The sequence below is a fragment of the Rhipicephalus microplus genome, chromosome 1, assembly GCF_043290135.1.
Source record: "Rhipicephalus microplus isolate Deutch F79 chromosome 1, USDA_Rmic, whole genome shotgun sequence".
NCBI classification, from domain to species: domain Eukaryota; kingdom Metazoa; phylum Arthropoda; class Arachnida; order Ixodida; family Ixodidae; genus Rhipicephalus; species Rhipicephalus microplus.
Window position 1 is genome coordinate 15805293 of NC_134700.1, and position 11842 is coordinate 15817134.

An 11842-nucleotide genomic window follows, 5' to 3' on the forward strand; every position below is an offset into this window, starting at 1 on the left:
ACTCATGATTACGGAGTTAGACGAGGAGAGCAGAAAGGTGGGTCTTAAAACTAATCTGCAGAAAATGAAAGTAATGTACAACAACCTCGGAAAAAAGCAGCGCTTCGAGATAGGTAATAGTGCACTTGAAGTTGTAAAAGACTACGTCTACTTAGGGCAGGTAATAACCGCAGAGCCTAACCACGAGATTGAAGTAACTAGAAGAATAAGAATGGGGTGGAGCACACTCGGCCTTAATTCACTAGCAGACAAACAGCTTTTCTGGGCATATGCGTCATACGTGTTAGTTTGAGAATTTGTCAAAAAAGAAGGTTTGATAGGTCACAAACAATGTGCCTCAAAACTGTGCGGCTTGGGGTTGGAGACAGGCCACACGTTTTAAATGCACTACCCTAAATATGAAAATGTACAAGTTTTTGATTTAAATGGTAATGGGCTTTACATGGAAAACCTCTATAAAATCTTACAGGCTAATCAACTAAATATCATATTCCGACTATCAATTAGGCGATAAAGAAATGCGCAGAATACAAAAAACTCTGTACCTATATAGCCTTCATAGATAAGAAGAAGGCATTTGATAACTTCGTGATATCATCAGTCATGCTGGCACTGTGGAACTGGGTCATTGACAAAGCTTATACAAACATACTGAAAGAAATCAACTGTGCATCATCAGCCTCCATAGTCCGCCATAAATGAAGCGTCAGAATCCCAATACAAAAGTGTGTAAGGCAAGGAGACACGATCTCTCCAATGATACTGACCGTGTGTTTACAGCAGATTTTCAAGGCCTTATGCTGAAAAGAGTTAGTAAAAATAGGCAAATTCCACGTTCAGTGGGAATCGATGATATGCGAAGCACGAATGAGAACTGTTGATATATCATCTTAAAGTCAGCACAACGTTAGAAGGTGCAGGTAAGTGATGCCGTATATGACTTCCGTGTCATGATTATCTTGTTTGAATGTGTCGTTTACCTTCGTCATCTATTCACGTCACGTGACATGAAAGAATGTGTGGAGATAGTGAAACGACCGCGAGCACGCTATGAACGTGGTTTGTTGTCATGTTCTTACATGACACGCGTGTCAGGATTATCATGTTTGCACCAGGCATATATTTCGTCATCCACTGAAGCCACATGACATCAAACTTGGTATATTTGGAGTTAGCGAAACGGCCGCGAGCGCATTATGAAGGACCCAATATACTCCAAAGTAGCGTTGACGTGTGCGCACGCTGGGCACAGCGACGCTACCCTAGCAAAACGCGAGCAATTTATAGTCCGACGCCAGACGCGACCAGCGTCAGTCGGCGCGGCTTGACGGCAACCGGCGCGAAGTGCGACATGCTGCATTTCGCGTCGATGCATTACTCAGACAACACTGCTTTCCCTCTTCTCGCGACAGAGGGATGCCCGACACACTGAAACGCGCATGCGTCAAAGCAACGCAGTGCGGCACGTGGCGAGACCGGCGCCTGGCGTGGCAACGCCGGCGTGCCGCGACGAACTGAAAGCCGGCGAGCACGCGCGACGAGTCACGCCGAAATGTTTTGGTGCCTTGACTGTGTCATGTAGTGTCATGCTCTCACGTGACATGCGTCTCATGGTTATCATGTTTGCACCAGTCGCATACCTTCGTCATCAACTGGCGTCACGTAATAACAAATTTTGCATATGTAAAGCCAGCTAAACGGCCACGAGCGCATCATCGGTGTGGGATGTAGTCATGTCGTTACATGACATGCATGTCGTAATTATCATGTTTGGATTTGTCATTTACCTAAGTCGTCCGTTCGCGTCGCGTAATATTGAGTTTGGTACATGTGCAGCTAGCGAAACGGCCGCGAGCATATCATGAGCGTAGCTAGTAGTCATGTTGTTACATGACACGCATCTCATGATTATCATGTTTGCACCAGTCATATACCTTCGTCATCCATTCACGTACTGTAATACCAAATTTGGTATATGTGCCGCTGGCGAAACGGCCGCGAGTGCATCATGAGCATGGCATGTAGTGATGTAGTTACATGACACGCATGTCATTTCACTTCTCTTCACTTTATTTTCCTTAAAGACCTCGCAGGGAGGTATTACATAAGGGGTGGGGTTAACATAATAGTGGCTACATACAAAACAGTGGTTACATACATTTACAAGATAGTGACTACAATGCACGTACAGTATAGTGGCTACAATACATTTATTGAGACATACCAAGTTTATTGAGACATACCAAGTGGGGGCGTGAAACCGGCATGGCTGCAGCAGTACGCTTCACGCTGTTCCTACTGCTTATGCAGGTTAACGGCGCTTCTGCAAGACAGTGTCCCAGGAAAGCCGCAGCGTTTCTTCCACCGGAAGGAGCCACAACGCAAGGACTACGAGGAACAACCCTTAAAACCAACGTAGCACCTGATGACGACAGCGGGATGACGCCACCAGACGTTCCGGTATCCGGCGCATGTGCGATTCCTGCCAGTGAAAATCTGAGTGATTACCGGCTCGACGATAACGCTCAGCTTCATAAAGCGGGACTCTTCAGTGCGTCAGTGGGGCGTGAAACCGGCATGGCTGCAGCAGTACGCTTCACGCTGTTCCTACTGCTTATGCAGGTTAACGGCGCTTCTGCAAGACAGTGTCCCAGGAAAGCCGCAGCGTTTCTTCCACCGGAAGGAGCCACAACGCAAGGACTACGAGGAACAACCCTTAAAACCAACGTAGCACCTGATGACGACAGCGGGATGACGCCACCAGACGTTCCGGTATCCGGCGCATGTGCGATTCCTGCCAGTGAAAATCTGAGTGATTACCGGCTCGACGATAACGCTCAGCTTCATAAAGCGGGACTCTTCAGTGCGTCAGTGGGGCGTGAAACCGGCATGGCTGCAGCAGTACGCTTCACGCTGTTCCTACTGCTTATGCAGGTTAGTCATACGGAACCCCCTTTCTTGCTCCCCTTTTTCTTGCCGGTTTCACCCCAAAAGTTGTTTGACTGCATTCTGTCACATTCATGCACGCAATACCGTTCGCAGAAACAGTTTCGCTTGCTGCGTCGCTTCTCTTTTTATTTTTTACTTCTGCTAATATGTGGCGACGTAGAGGTGAATCCGGGACCGTCCACCGAGGCGACACTGCAGCAGCTCTTAGCAGGTCAAAGCATAATTAAGGATAAACTAAATGCTATTGAAACCGTTCAAGCTGCAAACAAGCTCGCTATAAACGATCTAGGTGATCGTATCAAATCCCTTGAAACTAAGTTCACAAACCTTGATGAAATGAAATCGTCTTTAGCAGAGTGCGTTGTACAATGTGAGACTCAAGCACGAGTGTTGAAGTCTCTAACGTCAAAGGTTGACGACCTTGAAAACCGCAGCAGAAGGTGCAACCTCATCTTTCACGGTATACCCGACGAAGGAGCCAACGAAACAAATGCGGAGTGTGAGAAACAGATCTTGGATATCTGTTCTTCGAAGTTAGGAATTCCCACTATAGAAATAGAAAGGGCACACCGGTTGGGACGTTTTCGAGCTGGGAGGAGCAGACCCATCATCGCAAAATTTTCATCTTTCAAAGAAAAACAGCATGTCCTAAGCAACGCAAGAAAGTTAAAAGGCACTACGACTAGCATTTCCGAAGATTTCTCCGAAGCAGTACGAAAGAAAAGAAAAATTTTGTGGGAATATGCAAAAGCACAAAAACAGGATGGCGCGAAAGCTATGCTTAGGTACGATTACCTTCTTTTGAACGGGCAGAAGTTTGTCTGCGATGATGCAACAATGCATGTGACCCCACAGAAGTGACCGTGCCAGTCTAGTTCTGTGAACATTAGTATTCTTCTGCTGAATTGCAGGAGCATAAAGAATAAGAGAGATGAATTTTCCGCCTTAGTAGAAACTGTTAAGCCTTCCGTGATTCTCGGTACGGAATCCTGGTTAGATCCTGGCATTGGTGACCACGAGGTATTTCCAACTGGTTACACCTGCTACAGAAAAGACAGGAACGGTCATGGAGGGGGTGTGTTCATTCTCATTGATAGTAGCATTAGGTCCTCCCAGATTGACGTTGATGCTGGCGTGAGTGAAGTAGTGTTGTGCAAACTAGAACTTCCGAACCGCATCGCCTTAACAGTATGTAGCTTTTATCGTCCCCCTAATGCATCGCCGGATGTTCTCACTCGACTTCAAAGTGCGATTGATGAAGTTCACTCAGATACTGTGGTCATTGGGGGAGACTTCAATTTTCCGGACTTGAAATGGGATGCATCGAACACCGCCACAGTTACTGGAATATGCAATACAGAAATGATGAACATGGTCAACCTGCATGCTCTGCATCAGCTAGTCCTCACCCCAACGCGGGGAAACAACATTTTAGACCTTCTGCTTACCAATCGACCAGAACTTGTTCAGTCAACGCTTGTGATTCCTGGCATAAGCGACCATCACGCTGTCGTGTCGACGATGTCGCTGGCCTATGTTAAAACAAAAAACCATGCTAACAGAAAACTGTACAATTATAAAAAAGCCAATTTCGATCGTATAAATCAAGCATTACAGGCTTATTTAGTAGTGTTCGAAACGGAAGCCGAGTGTAGGAGTGTGGACGGGCTGTGGCGGTTATTTAAGCAGAAAATACTCGAATTACGTGAGCTGTTCGTCCCAACTTGGGTGTTGACGGCGAGAAAGGGTAGAAGCAAGCCTTGGTTTACGAAAACCTTGCGCCAGCTCACACAAAAAAGACAACGAACTTATCGCGCTTATTGCAGAAAACCTTCAAAAGAGACAGAGAAAAAACTGAAAGAAATAACTCGTGAAGTTAAAGAAGCAACACGCATTGCCAAAGACAGTTATTCGGGAACTATTCAAACAAGACTAAAAGATAAACCGAAAGTGTTCTGGAAGCACGTGAAGCAGAATGGCAAGGATGTTGTAACTATCCCTCCACTCGTGTCTGGTGACGTCATTGTTCGCGAAGACGCTGACAAGGCAGAATGCTTTAACGCCTACTTCTGCTCCGTCTTCACTCCTGCAGTAATGCCTTCTGAAGACGTCCCACCGGTACTTGAAACGATAAGCGACATGGATAATGTTGTCATATGTACACACGGCATTGAATCGTTGCTTCGAAGGCTCGACTCTTCTAAAGCGTGTGGTCCTGACGACTTACCCAATTTCCTGCTTAAATCATGCGCTGAATCGATAGCAAAGTACTTGAAAGTTATATTTGATATGTCACTACTCGAAGCTTCTCTTCCTGATGATTGGAAAGCAGGTATTGTGGTCCCTATTCATAAGTCCGGCCCTAGAAGCGACGTTTCAAACTACCGCCCGATATCGCTGACATCCGTTGCATGTAAAATAATGGAGCACATTCTATTCACGAGTATTGTAGCTCACTTGAATACTCATTGTGCGATTACGTCAGCCCAACATGGATTTCGTAAAGTTTTTTCCTGTGTTACCCAATTATTGGAATTCACAAATGATATTGCTTCTGCATTAGATAAACGGCTTGCGGTTGAATGTATTTTCCTCGATTTCAGGAAAGCTTTCGACACAGTACCCCATTCATTACTCATTGAAAAGATGCTCACATATAAAATAAATCCGGCGGTTGTCTCATGGATTAAAGAATATCTAACGTTACGCCGGCAATTCGTGGTTGTAAATGGGGTTCGGTCACGGGCACAAAGCGTTTCATCTGGTGTACCCCAGGGCTCCGTCCTGGGACCTTTGCTGTTCTTATTGTACATCAATGATATTGGCGACGGTTTGACATCGCAGTTGAGGCTGTTTGCAGATGACTGTGTGGTTTATAGGATCACTAACGGTACGGAAGACCTCAACCTGATTCAGCAAGACCTCGATCGAATCAGCACATGGTGCACTAGGTGGCGCATGCAGCTAAACCTCACGAAAACTGTCAATATGACATTCACACGAAAGAAGAACCCTCTAAATTACTGCTACACCCTGAATAACATTGTAATTGGTAAAGTAACCGAATTTAAATACTTAGGTGTTTGGTATACCCCAGAATTATCGTGGCAGAAGCAGGTTGACTACGTAACCGGAAAGGCGGGAAAAATGCTGGGCTTCATTCGCAGGAACTCTGGTGCATTCAGTCAGTCCACACGTGAGCTACTCTACAAGACGTACGTGAGGTCCGTCCTCGAGTACGCTTGTGTAGTGTGGGACCCTACGACGGCGCGCGACGTTATTAAACTTGAAAGAGTTCAGAATCTCGGTGCGAGGTACGTGTCCCGTCAATACACAATTAATTTCAGTGCAACAAGAACTAAGGAAGAACTCAAATGGGATACCCTGGTAGAACGACGCAGAAAGCTGCGCCTGAAGCTTTTCCATTCCATTTACTATGGTACGATTAACATACAGAGAGACATATATATAATACCGCCTAACTATAGGTCCCAACGCGTGGACCATGAGCGAAAAGTAAGAGAGGTTCTATGCCGCACGGAACTTTTTAAGAAATCTTTCTTTCCAAAAACAATCCACGACTGGAATAGGTTACCTGCTGACATCGTCAACGTAGTTTCGAATGAGATGTTTTTTGCCCTGCTGAAATAATTGTTTCTTTGATCTTTTTAGGACGTACTGTATGTATTACTGTTCTTATCTTTTGTTCTTCTTTCTTTTGTCCTCACACTATATGCAGAAGGGAATTGTGGCTATACTCCGGTATCAAATCACTTATTTTTCCTGTTGAAGTGACTCAACCTTGTAGTGTTCTTGTTTCTCACATATACTGCATACTGCTGTGAATAACTTATGTTGTCGATCTGCTGTAGCTGTTGTTGTTGCTATTACCGTTTTCCACGCTTTATATAAGACAAAATATTGAACTGTCCAGACTGACTGTAAACCCCTCCCCCACTGTAATGCCTCTGGCGCTGTGGGTACTAAATAAATAAAAATAAATTAATTTTTTTCGAAAAATGAGGATAAGCAGATAGTTTCGACGATATCGCGGGGCAGGCCGTTCCAGTCAGCTGATGATAGACAAAAGAAAGATTCAGAAAAAGTCGTAATGTGGCTGCGGGGACGAGTAACTTGTAAATGGTGCCCTGTGCGCAAAGATGTGCACAGTGGCGGGGTCAGAATATATGGGGCATGATGAAGTGAGCTGTAAAAAAAACTAGTGAAAAAGGATTATTGAATCGATGCGGTGCCGGGACGATAGCGTGTTCAAGCCAGACTGAATTTTTAGTTGTGATACGCTGGTATAATAAGAATAAGATGATTGAATGAACCTTACTGCGCGGTTCTGAATGGTTTCTAGGGCTTTGATAAGGTATGTTTGAAGACGTGACCTAATAGGAGAAGCGTATTCAAGCTTCGGGAGTACGAGTAACTTATATGCTAGAAGTTTTACGTGATGTGGTGCACGGCGGAGATGGCGTTTTAGGAATCCAATGTTTTGGTTGGCCGAGGCCATAACGCGTGTTATATGAGGTGACCAATTTAAGTTATGTCATGATTTTCTTGTTAGGGTTTGTCGCTTGTGTTCGCCATGGAATCATGCTATACCATACCAGTTTTGCAACATGCCATGTGAAAAAACCACCGCAAGAGCTGCAGCATTATGAAATCTAAATCATGACATTCATTGCATACATGTCATAATTTTCATGTCATGACTAGTCAAATATGTTCTTCATACAGTCATGTTACACCAAACCAAGTTTGGTATCGATACTGTTATCACAATGGCCAGAAGAGCTAAAAGTCGTCGGTGGCTAGAAAGATAGATAGATAGATAGATAGATAGATAGATAGATAGATAGATAGATAGATAGATAGATAGATAGATAGATAGATAGATAGATTCGGCCAAAGTGACCAAAGTTCACTAAGATGTGCTTTGCATTTGCAACCCGTGATTCGCCTATGACATTGCACTGATGAGTAAATCCGGGCATGAATTACAACCTATTTTCTTTGAACTCATTGTAATACGCGCAAAACTATAACTTGCAGCACTCTCGGCAGAGCCTGCTTTGCGTTAAGTGGTGAGACAGTGGAAGTGTGAAAGAATGTGTCTACTTGGGGCAGGTAGTAACCATGGAGCCAAACCATGAAAGTGCAATAACTAGAAGAATACGTGTGGGGTGGAACTCATTCAGCAAGCATTCTCAAATCATGAATGGCAGTCTGCTGCTGTTCCTCAAGAGTTAGCTGTATAACAGCTGCACCTTACCAGTAGTTACCTACGTAGCAGAAACCTGAAGACTTACAAAAAGGATTCAGGTTATATTGAGGACGAAGCAGCAAGCGATGAAAAGGGAAATGATTGGTGTAACCTTATGAGACAAGAAGAGAGCACAATGAGTCAAAGAAGAAACGGGGGTTAAAGCTATCATAGTTAACATTAAGAAGAAAATGTGAACATTGGCTGGGTACGTGGCGCGTGAGCAGGATAACCACTGGTCATTAGGTATAACTGACTGGATTAAAAAGAAAGTGAACATTTTAGGGCAGACACAAAATCAGTTCGGCAAGTGAGATTGAGTAATTCGCAGGGATAACGTGGCAACAGAAAGCACGAGACTGGCTTGATTAGTGGTACCGGGAAGATGGCTTTGCTTTGCACTGGGCTATGTGGGCGTAGTGAGCATGATGGTGAGGATATCTGGCAAAACTGTTGGACGTGTTACCAGTGAACGGAAGTCACGTCCAAGTGTATTGGAACACTGTCTAACATAGTTGACGATTCTCGTCTATTGTCTTTGCTACACTGCAAGCCAAGTATAAAATGTGAAACTTACACAAGCATGAGCGATAAGTGCGGTAGGTACAATAAAGAATATAATAAAGCCGACCCGTTACACCAAGGATCACTTTATCGAGGACGGATGCCCGTGATTGCCTGGAGTATTGTACTGCGTGTTTTACTGGATCGGCTAGTACGTTTGGTTTCTGATCAGTCTAGCCTAGTGTCAGTACTTACGCACTTTGTTGAAATGAATGGTTCACCAATGTAATATCGTCGTACCTTAGAAAACTGGTCAAAAGGTAGGCAGTGAAAGGCCAATTTGTAAATGGCGATTAGGGTCCTTAGCGTGTGGGCTGCCGAGTCGACGGAAGGACGAATCGCAGCATAAATACATAACAACAATTTATTCATTTAGCAAAGGCATGAAGCAAGGAATCTATCGTCAGTCGTAGCGGAGCAATTATCTTCTTCCACGCGTGGCAGCCTGCTCTTGTAGACATGGCTGGTAACCAGGCCACGAGTGACGCTACAGTGGCGTTGTGTGTTATCGAAGACGTAGTGCAGAGTGCAGCCGTGTCATGCCGGGCTAGCTGATGACGAGGCGGAGACTGTGCCGATTGACGCGCAGTGTCTCTGAAAGGGAAGAGGAAGAGTAATCACGCATTACTAAACTGAAAGTGAACCTCGCAGGTGGTATTGTGTGCACGTACAAGTTCTGCTGAATTAAAGTGTAAGTTCCACAAGAAGTATGTTCACTGTCTATGCGATAAACATAGGTCTCGAACCCGGAGCTCGCACATGACTTTCTCCATCCAGTATTTTTCGTTTCATTTTCTTAGTAAGTATACTGGTGAGGTTGAAAGCCATGAGCGGTTCAAAATTTCATTTTCGCGAGGCGTCTTATAAATTCCACTTCCCCCGCTCCAACACTGCTTCTATTTTTTTCCCAATCCCGGCCCTTACGAGACAGAATTGTGCAAAAGCGGCGGAGGCGAGTTTGACACCCCTTCATTAAAATGATAGCTTTTATCTCAAGAAAAAACGAGAAAACAAAGTGGATGTGCGAATAAACGGATTTCGAGAACGGCTTAATCGAAAAGAATAAATGAGCATGAGTTGCAGATGCAGCCCGCAATCGAGAGAACCACTAGGTATTACGAGTATCCTAACACACTGGCTCCTAATCGACGGCCAACAGCGAGGCGAACATTGAATGATCGGAGGACAGATGCAATTACGTGTGTAGGTATGACGTGGCCGCAACAAGCACAGCAAGGCGGGTTGACTTGAAATACCTTCCCGGCAGTGGGCGCTGTCATTATTATGCAGATGATAACAATGACGATGAGCTCTTAGAAGCACAAGACGATTGATCAAGTGGATGCATTTTCTTGTTATTCCGATGTTACTGAAACAAAGCCTTAAATAAAAAATCACAGCACATTCGCAGAATGAATGATGATGAGTGAGCGAAGCACCGGATGTACATTGCTACACCGTTAGAATTTGTGGGAGTAAGACTCCCACAGATTCTAGAAGCATGTCCCAGTGTATGTCCAGGACAGATAGCGGCAGAAACGCGTGCGGTTTCCCTAGCTGGCGAATCATGGCAAAGAGCTCCTTGGGGGGTTCTTGCCAGTATTTCACCGTGCTGGGCACGCCCCGCATGAACACCAGGTATCGGTTGAGCACTTTGTCCATAAACTCGTGCCCGTCACTCTCGAGTTGCTGCCGCGCCAACGAGCTTGTGATGAAAGCGATCGCTGCATGCAGCGTCTTCTATGGTGAGGAGTCTGACTGCTAGCTCCCGCGACTCTCAAGTTGTTTCCATGCAAACAGGCTGGTGATGGAAGCGAGCACCGCAGCACCATCTAGTGAGCACTCCGAGCGTGTGGCTACAACAACGCAGAGAGGCTAGCCTACGCCCTAAGGAGCTTTGCCCCAAAAATGTCGGTAGTAGGGGGTCGTATTCAATGCTGCTACGGCGATGGCATGTAACATAGCACTGGTAACATCACGGCCGTGGTAATAGTTTACAAATGTGATGATGATGTTTGATGTTTTGTGGCGCAAGGGCCATTTCATGGCCAAAGAGCGCCAGTTCATGCTACAGGAGATATGGACAATGATTGTGATAAGCGGCTGTGAATGGGCCATAAAATTCCTCGATTTAAGGCGGGTAAAAACATAGAAGTAATAAAAACATGACCATGCCGTGAATAGTGGTGATGTTAATGGATGACAAAAGTTTGGGATAATAAAATGATGATGGACATGTATGGAATTAGCACAAGTGCCTCCATCATTCACACCCTTGCATCCAAGGGCCGTCAGGCAAGTGCTTTATTGAGTGTAGCCACCGCAGCGGAGAAGTCGTGCTACGGAATGCCTGGGTATATAATATTGTTAAAAATACACGGAAGAGAGAAACGAGTGTATTTGCAATATTTACAGGTAGGTGTGACACCCCAGGGCTCCTATGATCTCGCGCGCCAAATCCAATTCTTCTTCATCGATGCGTCTACGACGGCGGAGCCATGCCCACTGCCTCGTAACAATATGAAAAGTTTGAAACGCTCTTAAACACGCTAACAATAATTTATGTGTGAAAAGTGGTTCTCTACCGACGAACATTGCAAGGTGAAGGGGTATCTGCTGTCGGTAGGGTAACGGAAAGTGTTGTCGTCTTTGCGTGTCTAATTTTTTGCACTGGATCAGAATGTGAAGTACGGTGAGTGCTTCTTTACATCTTTCACACAAAGGTGGATCGCCACCAGACAAAAGAAATGAATGTGTAGTGTATGTATGTCCTGTTTTTAACCTTGTAAGTATTACTTTTGTGTGGCGTGATTTTGATACTGGCGGCCGATGAGCAAGTTGCGGCTTGATGACATGCAATTTATTACCTGTGTGTGTGTCCCATGTGCTCTGCCAGTAATCCCTGAGCTTTTGTTTCAGAAAGGCTTTCAAGTCGAGTGCAGGAACTGGTATCGATGTATTGCTAGCCGTTTTGTTGGCAGATCCAGCTAGCTGGCCCACCAGAACGTTGCCTTTTATTTCGCGGTGTCCAGGCACCCAGCAGACTACAACATGCTG